Here is a 19,557-nt window from a genome sequence, read left to right on the forward strand (position 1 = left end):
CTCATCCCATATGAACAGCCAGTACAATCCCCACCTTCTCCATAGAATGTGTATCTCATATCCGCCAGTCCTCCAGGGCTGCTCATAGCTATCTCCTCCATGGGCTAACCAGACTGATGCTCTGTAATGCTAGTGGGTCCTCTTGATGCTTCCCTTGATTGTTCTTAAGCCATACCGAACATGGCAGGGATATACCTTGTATGGACGGGAACCACCCTGCTTGTACAAACTGATCGACTCCTAGCTGATCATTCCCAATGGTGGGAAGAAATACAAGGCAGGGGTTATAACCAACACCAAAAGATATCACATTCTAGGATTATACTGATTCTAGTCAAAAGACTTCAAGAGAAGACATAGCTAACAAGATGTGTTGTTCTATGTTTATCCTATAAAATTCTGAATGTTAAATTTATCATGGCTAGAAATGAATTCTTGTTGATACTGCACACTATGGATAAGACTTGCATGTGTGGTCACAATCAATGAAGTAAAGTAACAGTCTTTGGGAGAGGCATTGGAAGCCAATATTCACAGATGTCACATGGGTGATGCAACATCATGGGTAACCAGCATTTAACAAAAAGGTATTAGGGATATGCAAAGGCAAGAAAATCAATGGTGTTTCAATACCAACAGGTGCTGAAGAGCCATGGCATTGCAGATAGTAAAGTCTTGCTCACTTTTCCTTATAGTAAGAAAAACATTAGCCAGGAATAAGACATGTGACAATTAAGAACATTAAGACATAATTCCTGGGTCTTATTTAGAAGATATTTGGATATTATGAAGAATCTTTATGACTACCAATTGGACAATAAACAAATTTGTAAGTACCTCTTCTCTACCTATTATTCTAAATGTTTATTGATAAATCAGTATCACATAGGCCCATAAATTTTGTAATTCATTTTTACTCAAATCACTTATATAGGCAGAGACCTTGGGGTAAAAAAGGTTTTCCAGGATTCCACTTACCTGGTTTGCAGTCCTACAAACCAAATATCTTTCAACACTCAAATTAATAAATAATGTGTAGTACGGTCACACAATGAGAACAAACATACTAAAACCAAATGCAATGACATGGGTGAATCTCATGAATGAAAGAAGAAAGACATAAAAGAGAACATACTGTATGATTCCATGTGTATAATTTTCCAAAGTAGACAAAACTAATCTATAATGGTGGAACCATCAGGATAGTAGTGACCTTTGGCTAAGGTGTGTGGCAAAATGGTTATTAACCAGAAGAGGTTTTGAAACTGAACCAATCATTGCAAGCAAATTTAATTTAAATGTACTGACATTTTTTTTTGTTCCAATCCTTTCCTCCACCCTTAAGAGTCCATTTCATTGTCATATAAAAATTATTCTTCTCTTATTTTATCTTTGTCCTACAGAGGACATGTAAAGGTAACTCACAAAAATATTTTTCAATGGTTTCAAGTTGGCGTGAAACAAGACTTTACACACTGGTCAATGCTTCCAGAGACAGCACATCTACTGTGCGTTTGTTAAAGGACACATTCTAAAAAACATAGAGATCAACTCTCAGTAATCGTTCATGTTACATTACGGGGAGGTCACATATTTGAATTTCCAAGCGAACTGATTCTCCACTGATGTCATATGATTTGTGTTTCCAGTGTTAGAAAGTACCAATCTTTCTGCCTTTTTCTATCATTTCTTCCCCTATATTTCTCTCTCTTCAAGACTAAGAAGTAACAAAATTAGGAGGGTGGAGCAAAAAAATAGGGAAGGGAAGGATGAAGCATTCTGACACTGGAAGTATTCTAATGGTTCAGGAACCTCCTTGGGCTCTTTTTCTCACCTCAGACTAATTACAATATATAAACATGCCTACCAGTATAACAATATTTAGAATTTAATTATGCATTTGTTTTTGTAGTTAATTATTTTTAAAACAACCATTTCAAATCGATTGCAGCATTCACAGCTGCTCAAGTTAAGCCTGTAAGTTTTCTGTAACAACAAACCCATTTTCTGTTACTTACCAGTCAAGATGAATTTGTCTTTCTGGGGCCTAAATGACTTCCTTCCTGGCCTCAGACTCAGGGCAAATCTTTGCCAAAGTTAAAGCAAAACGAAGTCCTAAGTGCAAACATCTTGCTGGGAAAGCAACCGAGGACATTACAAAGGCACAGACACCTAAACATCAATTGGATTTTAAGAGACAAAAAACTTTCCAGGTGTTGAGTGCAGGCTAAGGAACAGTCTCTTAGGAATTTATGGGGAAGAAATCTTTTATAAAGAGTATACATAAAACACAACTTAAAAAAATGCAATTAGAAGTTCCCAGAGCCTATCTGAAGTTTATCTGAAGCTTCCAAACTTGTCCTCCACCTCTTTGATATCCATGAACATAATAAATACATAACAGAGTCTTAAGATACCTCCAAGATGCGCGTTGCCTCGGAAGTACTGCAAAGGATTCCTGCAGCAGGTGCGGGCGGACTACAGTGCTCTCGACGAGGCTTGCTTATTTCAGTTGGAAAAGGCAATTTCAGCCAGCTACTGTTGAATTGTCAGTATGCCTCAGTCCAAATCAATCAGATCTGTCCTACTGTTTCTTAGAAGTAAACATTTCTGCCTCTGCCATTTGATGTTTTTTTTTCTAGGATACAACTGAAACAAAAAGTCAGAGATGGTATTGTTACCGTATTTACAACATGAACAAAACCTGTTGGGGCAGCACAACCCTGTTGTCTAAAGAAGTACATGAAGTGGCCCCAGCTGGTCCTTCTGCTGCTTTCACTCTAAAGGGGATCCAAATCCCAAAACTGTTGCCTGCAATCTTGAGATCACAAATAAATTGGTTAAACTTTCTGGAACTCAGTCTACCCATCTGTTAAATGAGAAGAATTGTAATTAACTCAACAGAGATTGGAACTTGATTGGGAGAGTGCATATAAAAATTGTAGCATATTATCAGCCACACAGTAGGTGCTAGAAAGTATCAAAATATGATTTAAATGATTATAAGCCTAATATTTGTTTGTGTGTACATTAATTAAATCTCTTAATCATATTTTTAATCACTTTGAAGTTCCAGTTTTCCATTTATCTCCATCAATGGCAGTTTTATTGGCCTTTTCCAGTAATCTACACCACTTCTTTCTTATTTTCCTACCAATTAACTTCGGTTTGAGCACTGAACATTTCATTAATATCACCATCGTTAGATAGATCTATAATAATAAAGAAACTCAACTCGATCAAGTTTGCCACTAAAATTTAATTAGATGGTATATATGAAGATGCTTCACACTGTGAATTATATATGTTTAAATTTTCTTGTGGGAAGGATGATTGGTTTCTGAAAATGATGGGCATGTTTAGCAGAATCTGGTAAAATTTTTCCATAAAGGGCTAGATTGTAAGTATTAAGGCTTTGTGGCATCCTACTGTCTCTAGCTAAACTATCCAACTCTGCCATTGCATCATGAATACAGCTATTAACAATATATTAATTAATAGGTATGGGTTTTTTTTTTCCAAACAGAACTTAATTTACAAAAACAAGTATTGGGCTGGATTTGTCCCATGGGTCATGGTCTGCCAACCCGTGCTCAACCTTTCTACTGAAGACAAAGAAAATAGTTAGATCCTCCCCATCTTCCTTCAAAATTTCTTGTAAAAATATTACAGAAAGTGGGTAATCGGGTAGAGATCAAAGAACATTATAGCTAAGTCGTGCTTATGCCCTGGAGGCTTTACAGATTGACTGAAGACAGCTGAAAGGTGGAGCTTTACTTTTAGGGACTCAGTAAGCAGAGGATGGCATAGAGAGCCCATCAAGATAGGAGACTCCAGTTGAGTCACCATCCTTCTGAGTTTAGGCCTAGAGGCTCTCTCACCCTGACAGTGAAAGATTGGACTTTATTCCGATAAGTTACTTACATGTCCCAGAAAAACTCAAGTCATGGCCCCAGCAAAGAGCAGGAGAAGCAAAAATACACCCACTGTATCTGTTATTCCACATTGGCTCTCCAGATTTACTTTCTACCCTTCTCTTCCCTGCTCTTTGTTTCACTATCACTAACACCTAATTGACTCATTCAGGCTCCCATGTCCTCTGGCTTCTAATCGGTTTTGGACAAAGAGAAGCATGGTCAGGACAGCAGAGGCTGGGAGGATAGAGAAATCAGGGCATTGCCTCCCCCACCTCCATTTCTGCTATAGTTCATGCAGTGGCTGTACTCATCTCCAAGTAAAGCTTCACAGGTGATTCTCCACTGCTACCTCCCCTTGTCCTTTTAAACTAGACCAAGTGACTCAGTGTCCCTTGTTGGTTTCCTGCCCCAGAACACTCTATAAATAGTTTCTGAATCCTTTCAACTGGATTTCTTTGCTGCCCTGGCCCTGACTATGCTATCCTCTCCGGGAAAAACAAATAAACAAACAAACACCATTGTCAGCCTCAGATTATTTCTGAAAGCAATTTTTGAATACAATGTCCAACACAGAAAGACAATCAGACTCATGAAACAAAATAAGCCAAACCAGAAGGAACAACAGAAAACAAAAAGAGACCCATTGGGAATCTGGATATTGGAATTATTAGGTGCAGACAATAAAACAACCAGTCTTACTACATTCATGCAGATTTTAAGCTCAGAAATTCAGGAAGACATGATAAGTAAAGAAAACAGTATATATGTGGCAAATTTAAATAAACATTGATAATAGAAAATAAAATGTAAGGTGTCTTATGGGGTTTAATGTATAGAAAGAGAATCAAAACACATAAGAGTATATAAATTGAGATGAGGTAATTGAGTAAAAAGTATTCTAAGATGCTTACATTTTCTGAAAGGATAATTCAGGTAAAGATAGTTATTAATCTATGATAAAGCATAGGAACAGTATTATCTCCAGGGTATGGCCATGAATACCTGTATTAAAACATTTGCGGGGCGCCTGGGTGGCGCAGTCGGTTAAGCGTCCGACTTCAGCCAGGTCACGATCTTGCGGTCCGTGAGTTCGAGCCCCGCGTCGGGCTCTGGACTGATGGCTCAGAGCCTGGAGCCTGTTTCCGATTCTGTGTCTCCCTCTCTCTCTGTCCCTCCCCCGTTCATGCTCTGTCTCTCTGTCCCAAAAATAAATAAACGTTGAAAAAAAAAAAAATTTTAAAAACATTTGGAAGGGAAAAATTTATAACTTCCAAACTCTTAAATATATGTGTGTATATTTATATATTGTGACTATGTATGTATTTATGTGTATGTGTGTATATATAGCAAAAAAGTGAAAAAGGAATATAAAATAAGAAAACAATTTTTTTAAATACTTATTTATTTTGAGAGAGAGAGAGAGAGAGACTGGGGGAGGGGTAGAGCAAGAGGGAGAGAGAGAATCCCAAGCAGGCTCTGGTGTCAGCACAGGGCCTGACTCAGGGCTCAATCTCACGAATGGTACAATCATGACCTGAACCGACATCAAGATTTGGATGCTTAACTCACTGAGCCACCCACGCACCCCAAGAAAAAAATTATTAATGACATAAGAATATAATCAACTGAAAGCCAAATATTTTAGTAATTGTATTGAATGTAAATTAGATACATGCTTAAGTTAAAAAATCATTATACTGATTTTTAAAAATAATATTAACTATAAGCCCTTTTACATACACAATTTGAAATTGGAGTGTATAAAACGCTTTGAAGTAAAAATATTTTTATTTTATTTTTTTTACTTTTTTTAATGTTTATTTTTGAGAGAGAGAGAGAGACAGAGCGTGAGCAGGGGAGGAGCAGAGAGAGACACACACACACAGAATCTGAAGCAGGCTTCAGGTTCCGAGCTGTCAGCACAGAGCCTGACATGGGGATTGAACCCACGAACCATGGGTGGACACTTAACCAACTAAGCCACCCAGGTGCCCAAAGACTCTTTTTAAAAGATAAATCCAACACCCCCAAAAAGCTAATGTAATTATGGCAATATCAAACAAAGCAAATTTTAGGGCAATGAGAATTATTAGAGAAATGGTCTACACGATGAAACAATGTTAAATTCACTAGAAATATGTATTAATAAATACCAATACTCTTGAGCCAGCAATTGCACACCTAAGAATGCATTCTACATCAGTGGCTTCTCAAGTGTGGACACCAGCATCACCTAAGACCTTAAGATGCAAATTTCCATCAAGACCTTCTGAAACAAACTCTAGTGTTGGGTCCCAGAATTTGGGACATTCTAACAAGTTCATCAAATGATTCCTAAGTGTGCTGAAGCTTCAGAAGCACAATTCCACACAAAAAAGGAGACTAAATGCATCAGGACATATACACAACTATTCTCATAATTGCATAGTTTGCAACAGCAAAAAATGTAGACACCGTCAAAACCAACAATATTCCAACTAAAGAGTAGAATGAAAAAATAACTCATTAGTTTGCATTAAATAAAATATTACAGAAAAATACAAATGAATGCAACCACATGCAAAGCAAAACATGGATCTTAAAAATATAATAAATGATTTGAGAAAACTGGAAATGCATAGAAAACAAAAATGGGAGGGTAAAAATAAAACAGACACAGCAAACATGCAATGTGTGATCCCAAATACATAAAATCCAAAAACAGCCAAAACTAGTCTAAATTGCCTTGTGATTGTCGTTTAACCAACAGGATACCAAAAAAATGATGGGATATACATGATCATGTTGCATAAGGATGTAGCACCTGTCCTGCTAGAAATCTCTCTTTTCCTTGCTGGTTTTGATTAACCAGGGGACCATGTTGGCAAGGAATTCCAGTTGAGTTCCTACAAAGGTTTCTAGCTGACTGACAGCTAGCAAGAAAATAAAACCTCAATTCATAGTAAAAGGAAATGAATTCTGCCCACAATCTGAGTTAGCTTGGTAGCAGATCCTTCCAGAGTCAAGTTTTAGTTGAACTCCCCCACCTAGCCAACACCTTGATTACCACCTTGCAGAAGACGCTGCTAAGCCATACCCGGACTCTCTTGACCCCCAGAAACTGTAATATCATAAGTGAGTGTGGTTTTAAGTCACAAAGTCTGTTCTAATTTGTTAAATGACAATAGAAAACGAATACAGAAAGTGTCTTAGTTCTGACTCCCTAAAATCAGAGCCTGAGATGGCGATTCTTGTTCAAGAGATTCATTTATTGGAGCTATGCTGTCAGGACAGGAAACAAAGCAGGCAGGGGAAAGACTACTGCAAGAATAAAATCTTAGCTAGAGACTAGCTTTAGTCTGATCACAAGGTGAAGCCCTGGAACATCAAACAGTTAGATCCACCCTGAGTTCAGGGATGGCCTCTTGTGCCACAGGGCCAGTCAGTACTGAGGATGCAGAGATTCCCATTTGGCCAATGGCAATTCTCCAAATAGGTGGACATCTGTGAATTTTTGCCATGCAGCAACTGCCCAAGGAAATGTGAGAGGCAGGGTAGAGGACTAACAGCATCAAGATTATACAGACTGCATAATCAAGGCAAAATTTTAAGGAAAGCTAGGAAATGGTTAGCATAAAAATCAGCAGCATTGAAATGGGTAATGCAGAGATTTTCTAGGATTCTGGCAATGTTCTCTTTCTTAACCAAGGTGGCATGACACAGCTGTGCTTTTTGCACTAATATTATTTATTTTATGTACTTTGCTATACACTCACTATATTCACAATAAAAGAGAATGTTAAAAGTTCTGCCTGGACAGAAATGGCATCTTTATGCTAAAGAAATTTGAGGAGCATTAGAACTGCATTTACCTCTCTGATATTGTGTCCTCTTATATGGCACTGCACTGTGGCACTTCTAATCCATTTTTTAACTTTACTTTCTCCATTTCATATGCTCCGAATCTTAACCAGACCAAGAACTCAGAAAATTTTGTCACAATAACTATTAGGGAAACAAAGGAGAGGCCACATAGACAGCCCAGATGGAGAGCTGAACTAGGGGTGGGGAAGAGGGAAAAGATGCACAAAGTATAAATACGTTAACTAGAAAATAAATGATAATATATGATCATGCAAGCTAGTGAACAAGGACAAAAGAATGGGAATTGTTGGCTTTCTGGAGGAGGTGATCCTTTGTGTTCTAATTATTCTAATTCTCTAATAATAAAAAAAAAGAAGAAGAAGAAAACATAGAAGCAAAGAATAGACAAAATAAAGCTCAAGTTTTTAGCAGGAAGATTTTTGCCAAATAAAATTTAAATCACAAATCCCAGTATTCATATTAAAAATGAAAAATATCAGACAAGATCCAGAGTAAGCCACTTGGGTCATGTTAGCTTGAAATTCTTAGTAGTTTCCTACTATTTCTCACACTGTTTCCAAACAGCATGATGGAAACCCATGAGACAGATTCTAATGTGATGACCAGCCATAACCCTCATACTCTCTGGAAAATTCCAAGTAGTTGCCATCAATTACAGGCAGATAATTATCTCTCAGTGACTTTCATAAACCATTATTTTTCTCTAAACACAGAAAAGGAATTAAAAAGGTGAAAGATAATGAATATCCAAGGAAATGAATATATGAGAAAGTTTCAACCTGCTTAGCAAACAATTAAGGAGGTTTGATTTCCTTATAATTTTTTCCACTGGATCATCAAGTCAAAATGGGTAAGTAAAATACACAGGGACAGAAAAATATTTTAGATGAAAGAAATAATACAGAATATCAGAAACAGTGAGTCCTTAGAAAGCTTAGAGTCAGATAGCACATCCTAGAACACTTAAATGCTGAGCCGATGTAGAAGAGTCACTTTTTGGGTCTCTTTCATAGGAGCACTGCCTATAAAATAAGACTGCATACCCAAAGGCATTTTATAAAGTTTATTCTACAGAAGTCAAAGGCATTTTTGGAGACTACTGGAATTCACTTCTAGTTTATAACTTGGAAAGGAGACAGATTTTTCTAGACTTACCAATCTTTTTTCAGAAAATTTTATTTTATTGTTATATTTTTTTTAATTTTAGAGAGAGAGAGAGCAAGCAGGGAAAAGGAGTAGAGGGAGAGAGAGAGAATCTTAAGCAAGCTGTACACTCAGTGTGAAGGGGTTCAATCCCACGATCCTGGGATAATGACCTGAGCCAAAATCAAGAGTCAGACACAACCAACTAAGCCACCCAGGCGCCCCCAGAATATTTTAAATAAGAGTGCTGAACAACAACAACAACAAAATTAAGCTGTGAAGATAATCCAAAAAGAAACAACAACAACAGTTCATCTGTGTTACTAGATTTTCACCCAAAGGCATCAACCCCTATACTGTAAGCATGGGAAAAAATGTTTCCATTTTGGAATGTTTTGTGAAATTATTCTGAGCCACAATCCAGGACACAATGTTAAAGGAAAAGATAACTCCCCCAGGCAAAAACTTCCTTCTCCACTAAGTGGATCATGAATCAGTTTTAGGCTGTGGTGTTCTACTCCATTGAGCCCAGAACATCCAGCAGCTTCCAGAATCTGCCAAACCATCAAGCACGACAGACAATTCCCTTTAAGCCGATTCAAGTGCCGAAAAGCAGTGAGCTAGAACTTCTCCCCCAAATCTGGAGCTCAATGATGTGTAGGCTTCATTCTTCTTAAGAAAAATAACTCAAACTCTATAGTACTTTTGCAAGGTTCAGTTAAGTTATACTTCTAATTGTAGTACTTTTTATTCTTTGCTTTTGTTTTATTTTTCAGTGAATACAAAACATACTGTTGGGATTCTGATGGTGATTTTTGCTTCTTAGCTTTCTAAGTACCCTTCAACTATATATTTGTAAAATAGTTTTATTTTAAGATAGCAGGAAATAGAATAGAATTAAAAAGGTGACAGTGGAAAGAGTTCAAATTAAGAAAATGTGTCAAATTAAATGCAGTGCTGGGCAGTAGTGATACACTATTTGTAGAGAAAGAGTGTGTTAATGCATGTGTATAAGTATATGAGCATATATGTATGTATATGTATATTCTATACATACATTAATATGCATATACATACATATAAATACATACATATAAATATACACACAGAGAGAGAAATACAGTTCAATATATATTCACTGAAGGAATGGGTTTAATGGGATTCAAGTAATAAATATAAATGTATCATGATTCTAATAGAATATTATATCATAGAGAGGGATGGTCATTAGCAAGCTAAATGGGAAGTACAACTCTAAGAAAGATTAGAATTTATTCTCTAACCAGCTAAGAAAAAAATATGTTAGGGAGGACACACATGGAGTAATCAACTATTTCTTTTATGTTTGTTTGTTTTGGCTGATATACAATGATTATTATTAACTACTATGATCATTATTTCCTTTTATAATGGTATTTAAACATAAAAAATGAGATAACTGGGGCACCTGAGTAGCTCAATCTGTTAGGCATCTGACTCTTGATTTCGGCTCAAGGTCATGATCTCACTGTTAGTGGGATCAAGTCCTGCCCTGGGCTCTGGACTGGAGCCTTCTTTGGATTCTCTCTCTTTCTCTGCCCCTCCTCTCCTCATTCTCTCTCTCTCTTAAAATAAATAAATAAAAACTTTTTAAAAAATACAATGACATCTCAAATTATTTTTTTTTAATTTTTTTTCAACGTTTATTTATTTTTGGGACAGAGAGAGACAGAGCATGAACGGGGGAGGGGCAGAGAGAGAGGGAGACACAGAATCAGAAACAGGCTCCAGGCTCTGAGCCATCAGCCCAGAGCCCGACGCGGGGCTCAAACTCACGGACCGCAAGATCGTGACCTGGCTGAAGCCGGACGCTTAACCGACTGCGCCACCCAGGTGCCCCTCAAATTATTTTTAACAATTGACAGAATTTGGGGTTCCTGGGTGGCTCATTCAGTTGAGTGCCCAACTTTGGCTCAGGTCATGATCTCGCACTCCATGAGTTGGAGCCCCACTTTGGGCTCTGTGCTAACAGTGCAGAGCCTGGATCTTGCTTCCAGGATTCTGTGTATCCCTCTCTTTATGCCCCCCCCCCAAAAATAAATAAAAAACTTAAATTTTTAAAAAATAAAACTTGACTAATTTTAAATTTATGGAGAACATACTATATTATTTTTTGTTTTGTTGTTTCTAATTTCTTGACCGACCAGAAAAGTCTGTCAGACTGTCATCTTTGGGCTATCATTTTGGTTTTGGAACCACCATCATAGACTATATGAGATACAAGGTCTTGAAAGATAGGTAATTGTGCCAGCTGAAATTCAAGCTGACCTATGAAATAGTCCTGTCGTTTCAAGTACGTGGTTGGGTCAAAGACCATCCACAGATTGGAATTTTGGAAGCATAAAGAATTTGGACTTTCTATGAAAAGATTTATTTTATATTTGCCATATACCATTTTTAATTATTAATAAGTATATAATCATAGTTATCTGGCTTAGTATGCTCAAATTTTATTTTTATATATTCCCAGTTTTCTAGAGAAGTGAGCTAGGTTTAAGTCATGAAAGCTAGTCAAAGCCCATGAAAGTAAATATTGGAAATTTAAGAATGCACTGACATGAGGGAACTCATCAAGATAAAAAGCTTCTGCACAGCGAAGGAAACAATCAGCAAAACTAAAAGGCAATCAATGGAATGGGAGAATAAATTTGCAAATGACATATCAGATAAAGGGCTGGTATCCAAAATCTATAAGGAATTTATCAAATTCAACACCCAAAAAACAAAAAACCCAGTGAAGACATGGGGAAAAGACATTTCTCCAAAGAAGACATCCATATAGCCAACCGACACATGAAAACATGCTCAACATCACTCATCATCAGGGAAACACAAATCAAAACCACACTGAGATACCACCTAATACCAGTCAGAATGGCTAAAATTAGTAACTCAGGCAACAACAGATGTTGGCAAGGATTCAGAGAAAGAGGATCTCTTTTGCACTGCTGGTGGGAATGTAAACCGGTGCAGCCACTTTGGAAAACAGTGTGAAGGTTCCTCAAAAAAATTCAAAATATAACTACCCTATGACCCAGCAGTTGCACTACTAGGTATTTATCCCAGGGATACAGGTGTGCTGTTTTGAAGGGGCACATGCACCATAATGTTTATAGCAACACTATCAACAATAGCCAAAGTATGGAAAGAGACCAAATGTCCAATGACAGATGAATGGATAAAGATGTGGTGTATATATGTGTATACACATATATACACAATGGAGTATTACTGGGCAATCAAAAATAATGAAATCTTGCCATTTGCAACTACGTGGATGGGACTAGAGGTTATTATGCTAAGCGAAAGTAGTCAGAGAAAGACAAATATCATATGACTTCACTCATATGTGGAATTTAAGATACAAAACAGATGAACATAAGGGAAAGGAAGCAAAAATAATATAAAAACAAGGAGGAAGACAAAACATAAAAGACTCTTAAATACAGAGAACAAACTGAGGGTTGCTGGAGGGATTATGGGTGGGGAGATGGGTTAAATGGGTAAGGGGCATTAAGGAAAACACTTGCTGGGATGAGCACTGGGTGTTATACATAGGGGATGAATCACTGGAATCTACTCCTGAAATCATTATTGCACCAGATGCTAACTAACTCGGATGTAAATTTTTAAATAAGTAAATAAATAAAATTCAAAAACAAAAGAATGCACTGACATGAGTGACATATACACAAGCTTCAAGTCAGTTTTGAGTGAAATCCACCCAATAATGCGGCTTATTTAGGCATTAATGATATGGGTCTAGATAAAGTGGTAGCTAGTGACTAAATGATTTAATATTCAAGATGTCAGTTTGGCAACCAATAATAGCTAAGACGCTGAAGGAATCTGGCTAAACAAATGCAAATTTTCTGGTCCTCTTTGAAGAAAATCTTTGTTACACAGCCCTGACTTATTCAGTGAAACTTTATTTCCCTTTTATACTATAAATGAAAGTACTAATGAAAGTTATGAAACTCTCTCCCTCACTATAAAGAAAAGCATCATCATGGAAGTTAATATTTATTGAGCTTTACTATGTGCTTGGCAAGTTACAATGTATTTTGCCTGCATTATATAATGTAAATTAACAATTCTTATATAGTAAATACTATTATTATCTCCATTTTATACATGAGGCAACTGAAGACCAGACCAGTTAGTTTGCCTAAAGCACTCCATATATCTTTATTTGTTCTTTTATTTAATTCTTTGACTTATTAAACAGATATTTACTGATGACCTACTATGTTTAAGGTGCTACAGTAGGGTGGATATTTCTAAAAGTGTTAAAGGAAGAATCTGCCTAAACTTGAGAATTTGTTCCTCTGCAGACTACCTTCCCCTATTCCCGTTAATAGTAACTGAAGGATTAAAAAAAATTAAACTAAGCATAAGGTTATTTTTAAATTTTCATAGAAATGGCATTCCCTCTATGCCTGAAATTTTGCTTCCAAATCAAACTGCTCACTAGTACAGCTATATCTTAGAAGGAAAACCTGAGGGCTTCTGGGAACCTCTACCTAAAGAAACAAATCATTGTGACCTGACATTGAAAACCCATGAATATCACAAAGCCATGAAATAACTTTGGTGCAGCATTTATGCTGAATGTCGTTTATTAACTCTGGCCCCACCATCTTTCATATGGTCTTCCATTGAAAAAAAAAAAGCTCAAAATGTTTTTAGATACTCGATTTAGAAGGAAGCACATCTGTCACCTAAATCTATCAAATATTTGTTTAAACCAATATGGATCATCAACTTGTGCTCATTATTACTTTTTAGTCAGAAATGTATCTTTCTTCTCCATATATGTATGTGTGTGTGTGTATATATACACGTGTGTGTGTGTGTGTATGAAATGACATATTAAAATGTTCCTAGTGAAATGATAAAGACTAAGAATAATTTGGCATTTGTGAATATACCCAGCAAACAATAGGGGAAAAAAACTTGTATCTGAGAGCAACAACTGTATAAATTTATCTCTTTGTTGATTACCAGAAACTATTGCAGTGACCTTTTTATAACTGCAAATAATTAGCTTCCATTTCAAGAGAGCAGTTTTGGCACTTCAAATTTCCCTGATATGTTGCCATTCATTTGAAACTGTCCTTAAGGTCGTTTTACTATAAAAACACCAATAAAATATAAGTAGCATAAAAAATAAATAAAATAATTAGCTTAATCTGACAGTTGGTATAGAAAACTGAGGTTAAAAAATTTATTCTTGATGATGGGGCACCTGGGTGGCTCAATCATTAAGCAAGCATCCAACTCTTGACTTCGGCACAGGTCATGATCTCACAGTTGTGGGACTGAGCCCCACGTTGGGCTCTGCACTGACAACACAGAGCCTGCCTGGAATTCTCTCTCTTCTTCTCTCTCTGTCCCCCCTCCCCTCTCAAAATAAATAAATAAACATTAACAAAAATATTCTTGATGATATTATAGAGAAAGTGGCAGCTTCGCACACTGATGTTAGAATTGTGAGTTGGAGTAATATCCAGGGAATAATAATACCTACCTATCAATAATTTTTAAATACACATAACATATACTTGTAAATATAGCAATTATATTTTCAGGAGTTTATCAGATATGCTTACAAATATGATGAGTACAGATTGTACCAGCAATAACGGTTGCATTTATAAAAAGGAGGGTAGTGGGAGGGCTGGGTAAATGTGACTGAATTAATGTTCATTATATCTTTCATATAACATATTTATTTCATGTTACATATTATGCATTTAAAATAAATTTATTTAAATAAATAAGTAAATGTATAAATAAAAGGAAAAATAAAAATTTACTATACTGACAATAATTCACAAATTTGTCATCAACCATCATCTCTGTCAACACAGTCTCACCTGTAACCAGTTACAAAATGGAAGCATCTGGATATATTTTTACCTTCTTACTCATCAAAATTGCCTCTGGCCTCTTTACCAGTCTTTAAAACTAGGTAACCTGGGGCCTTTGCACTTGTTCTTTGTTCTGCTGGAAGCACATCCTAGCCCCCTAATATCTGCATTGGTTTTCTCCATCACCTCCTTTAAATCTTTGTTAAAATATCACTCTTGCCATAAGTCTCTGCAAGACCATCTATTTCAAACTATGGCCCTATTTCAGGTGCTCCGTGTCTCCTCCCTGGTTTATTTCACACCACAGTTCCTGTCACCTTCTAATAAACTTCACTATTTTCTTTGTTATGTTTATTGACTGTCTCCTCCAGAAAAATGTAATTTCCATGAGGGTAAGGATTCTTTTCCCTACTGTTTTAATTTCTGTTGTCTTCCTGGTAATGGACACATAAATATTTATTGATAGAACTAATGAATAAATGACATTTATCAAAATGTATTCCACAGAACACCATTCCTGTGAGACGCTTTACTAAAAACAGATAGGCTTGTGATTAAATAAATTTGGAAAATTCTGCACACTGTATTCACCTTTTATATATGCACACTTTCTATGAATGTAAGTAAATATACATAGGATAAACATGTATAAATATTAATGGTATATTGTATTATTCTATAATAATATAAACACATATGATGTATGCATAATTATATATTTATAAATATATATACATACATTTTATGTAAGTTCTACAACTGTCCTAATAATTGAAAAGACAGGTATCTGCCTAAAGAAATGACTGAAATTAGGGGCACCTGGGTGGCTCAATCAGTTTAGTGTCCAACTTTGGCTCAGGCCATGATCTCACAGTTCGTGCCTGCTTCAGATCCTCTGGCTCCCTCTCTCTCTGCCCTTTCCCTGCTTCTTCTCTCTCAGAAAAATAAAAATTAAAAAATATAATAAACATTAAAAAAAGAAGATATAACTGAAATTAAACATTGTGAATGAGCTGACAGATTACAAATAAAGGCTCCAACTAATTCAATAGGAAGGAAATAATGAGGAATCACTAAAGATACTAGTAATGGAAAAGGAAGCATTTAACAAAATTAGGTAATAAAAACATTATGAATATAGCCCAAAAGACTTTGAAATTATACCAAAAAACACTGTACAAAGAAATGTAGAGAAAATATATGGATCATAGACACTAAAATTTTTAAATTTCTAGGAAATAACCTAAATTCATCTCCATATTTCATGAAAGTCATTTAGTGACAAATATTTAGTGACATATTATAATAAATTTTGCTTTTTGAATGTAAAAATCAGGGAAAATAGATTTTTACAGTCCGCTTGTCAGTTCATTAGATCTACTATTTTGAAAATTAGTTTAACATGGGTGTAGGACATGCAGGTAGATTAGCACATTGCCAAGGACAATTTAGGACTTGATGTTCTTTACAAATGATGTCATCACTTTAAGACTACTATACATTTGGGCTGATAAAGTCTTGCTCTAGAACTTACCCTGCACTTAACCTGTGCTCAATGTTAATACCTGTCTGTTAATACTGATCACTTTCCTTTCCCTTGAATGAAAAAGTCTTAATTTGTAGACTGGGAAGCCAAAGGCAAAACCTTTCATTCTCCATTCCCCACATTCCCCTCCATGCTCCATTTTTGTCCAATGGAAGAACAAAAATCTTTTCTTGCTTTTGATAGAAATCTCAACCCTAAGGACTCCACAAAAAAATTGCTGGAACTAATGCATGAATTCAGCAAAGATGCAGATAAAAATTAACATGCAGAGAGGATCCTGGGAAGATGGCGGCGTAGGAGGACACTTGGCTCACTGCGCATCCTGCTGATCACTTAGATTCCACCTACACCTGCCTAAATAACCCAGAAAACAACCAGAAGACTAGCAGAACGGAGTCTCCAGAGCCAAGCGCAGACGAGAGGCCCATGGAAGAGGGTAGGAAGGGCGGAGAGGCAGTGCGCGCTCCACGGACTGGCGGGAGGGAGCCGGGTTGGAGGGGTGGCCCGCCGGCCAAGCAGAGCCCCTGAGTCTGGCTTGCAAAAGCGGACGAGCCGGACGGAGTGTGTTTGGACAGCGAGCAGGACTTAACATCTGGAAGGTTATAAGTTAACAGTTCTGCTCAGAGAGCAGAAAGGCTGGAGGACAACGGGAGGGAGAGTTGTTGAGCCCTGGACGACAGAGCTCAGCTTGGTGCAGAACAAAGGCACTCACCAGCGCCATCTCCCTCGCCCATCCCCCAGCCAAAATCCCAAAGGGAACCAGTTCCGGCTAGGGAACTCGCTTGCACCGCACAAACACGCAACGCTGTGCTTCTGTGGATCCATCCCTCCGGCGGGTCTGACTCCCTCCCAGTGCCGCAGAGCCGCTCCCGAAGCGGATCTCCGAAGGAAAAGTGAACTGAGCCTGCCCCTCCCGCCCCTCTGCACCTTGCCAATCCACCCCAGCTAATACGCCAGGTCCCCAGCACCACAAGCCTGGCAGTGTGCAAGTAGCCCAGACGGGCCACACCACTCCACAGTGAATCCCACCCCTAGGAGAGGGGAAGAGAAGGCACACACCAGTCTGACTGTGGCCCCAGTGGTGGGCTGGGGGCAGACATCAGGTCTGACTGCAGCCCCACCCACCAACGCAAGTTATTCAAGACAGCACAGGGGTAGTGCCCCACAGTCCTGCACCACTCCAGGGACTATCCACAATGACGAAACGAAAGAATTCCCCTCAGAAAAACGTCCAGGAAATAACAACAGCTAACGAACTGATCAAAAATGATTTAAACAATATAACAGAAAGTGAATTTAGAATAATAGTCATAAAATTAATCACTGGGCTTGAAAACAGTATAAAGGACAGCAGAGAATCTCTTGCTACAGAGATCAAGGGACTAAGGAACAGCCAGGAGGAGCCAAAAAATGCTATCAATGAGCTGCAAAATAAAATGGAGACAACTATGGCTTGGATTGAAGAGGCAGAGGAGAGAATAGGTGAACTAGAAGATAAAATTATGGAAAAAGAAGCTGAGAAAAAGAGAGATTAAAAAATCCAGGAGTATGAGGGGAAAATTAGAGAACTAAGTGATGCACTAAAGAGAAATAATCTATGCATTATTGGTATTCCAGAGGAGGAAGAGAGAGGGAAAGGTGCTGAAGGGGTACTTGAAGAAATAATAGCAGAGAACTTCCTGGATCTGGGGAAGGAAAAAGGCATTGAAATCCAAGAGGCGCAGAGAACTCCCTTCAGATGTACCTTGAATCGATCTTCTGCACGACATATCATAGTGAAACTGGCAAAATACAAGGATAAAGAAAAATTCTGAAAGCAGCTAGAGATAAACGTGCTCTAACATATAAAGGGAGACATATAAGACTCATGACCGATCTCTCTACTGAAACTTGGCAGGCCAGAAAGGAATGGCAGGACATCTTCAATGTGATGAACAGAAAAAATATGCAGCCAAGAATCCTTTATCCAGCAAGTCCGTCATTTAGAATAGAAGGAGAGATAAAGGTCTTCCCAAACAAACAAAAACTGAAGGAATTCGTCACCACTAAACCAGCCCTACAAGAGATCCTAATGGGGATCCTGTGAGACAAGGTACCAGAGACATCGCTAAAAGCATGAAACCTATGGACATCACAATGACTCTAAACCCATATCTTTCTATAATAACACTGAATGTAAATGGACTAAATGCACCAATCAAAAGACATAGGGTATCAGAATGGTTAAAAAAAACAAGACCCTTCTATTTGCTGTCTACAAGAGACTCATTTTAGACCTGAGGACTCCTTCAGATTGAGAGTGAGGGGATGGAGAACTATTTATCATGCCACTGGAAGTCAAAAGAAAGCTGGAGTAGCCATACTTACATCAGACAAACTAGACTTTAAAGGCTATAACAAGAGATGAAGAAGGGCATTATATAATAATCACAGGATCTATCCATCAGGAAGAGCTAACAATTATAAATGTCTATGTGCCAAATACAGGAGCCCCCAAATATATAAAACAATTATTCACAAACATAAGCAACCTTATTGATAACAATGTGGTAATTGCAGGGGACTTTAACACTCCACTTACAGGAATGGATAGATCATCTAGACACACGGTCAATAAAGAAACAAGGGCCCTGAATGATACATTGGATCAGATGGACTTGACAGATATATTTAGAACTCTGCATCCCAAAGCAAAAGAATATACTTTCTTCTCGAGTGCACATGGAACATTCTCCAAGATAGATCACATACTGGGTCACAAAACAGCCCTTCATAAGTATACAAGAATTGAAATCATACCATGCACACTTTCAGACCACAATGCTATGAAGCTTGAAATCAACCACAGGAAAAAGTCTGGAAAACCTCCAAAAGCGTGGAGGTTAAAGAACACCCTACTAAAGAATGAATGGGTCAACCAGGCAATTAGAGAAGAAATTTAAAAATATATGGAAACAAATGAAAATGCAAATACAACAATCCAAACGCTTTGAGATGCAGTGAAGGCAGTCCTGAGAGGAAAATACATTGTAATCCAGGCCTATCTCAAGAAACAAGAAAAATCCCAAATACAAAATCTAACAGCACACCTAAAGGAAATAGAAGCAGAACAGCAAAGACAGCCTAAATCCAGCAGAAGAAAAGAAATACTAAAGATCAGAGCAGAAATAAACAA

The 19,557-nt window shown here is 37.4% G+C and overlaps 1 long non-coding RNA gene across 1 annotated transcript in view; it reads right to left on the reverse strand.

Annotated features, from left to right (window-relative positions):
• The window catches only part of LOC125150608 (uncharacterized), an 83,435-nt gene that overhangs the window by 21,807 nt on the left and 42,071 nt on the right, over positions 1 to 19,557 (reverse strand). Inside the window, exon 3 of the long non-coding RNA XR_007146403.1 lies at positions 2,418 to 2,649. This is a non-coding gene — a long non-coding RNA (uncharacterized LOC125150608). The remainder of the gene's footprint in view (positions 1 to 2,417; positions 2,650 to 19,557) is intronic.

This window comes from Prionailurus viverrinus, chromosome D4 (assembly GCF_022837055.1).
Source record: "Prionailurus viverrinus isolate Anna chromosome D4, UM_Priviv_1.0, whole genome shotgun sequence".
Taxonomy (NCBI): domain Eukaryota; kingdom Metazoa; phylum Chordata; class Mammalia; order Carnivora; family Felidae; genus Prionailurus; species Prionailurus viverrinus.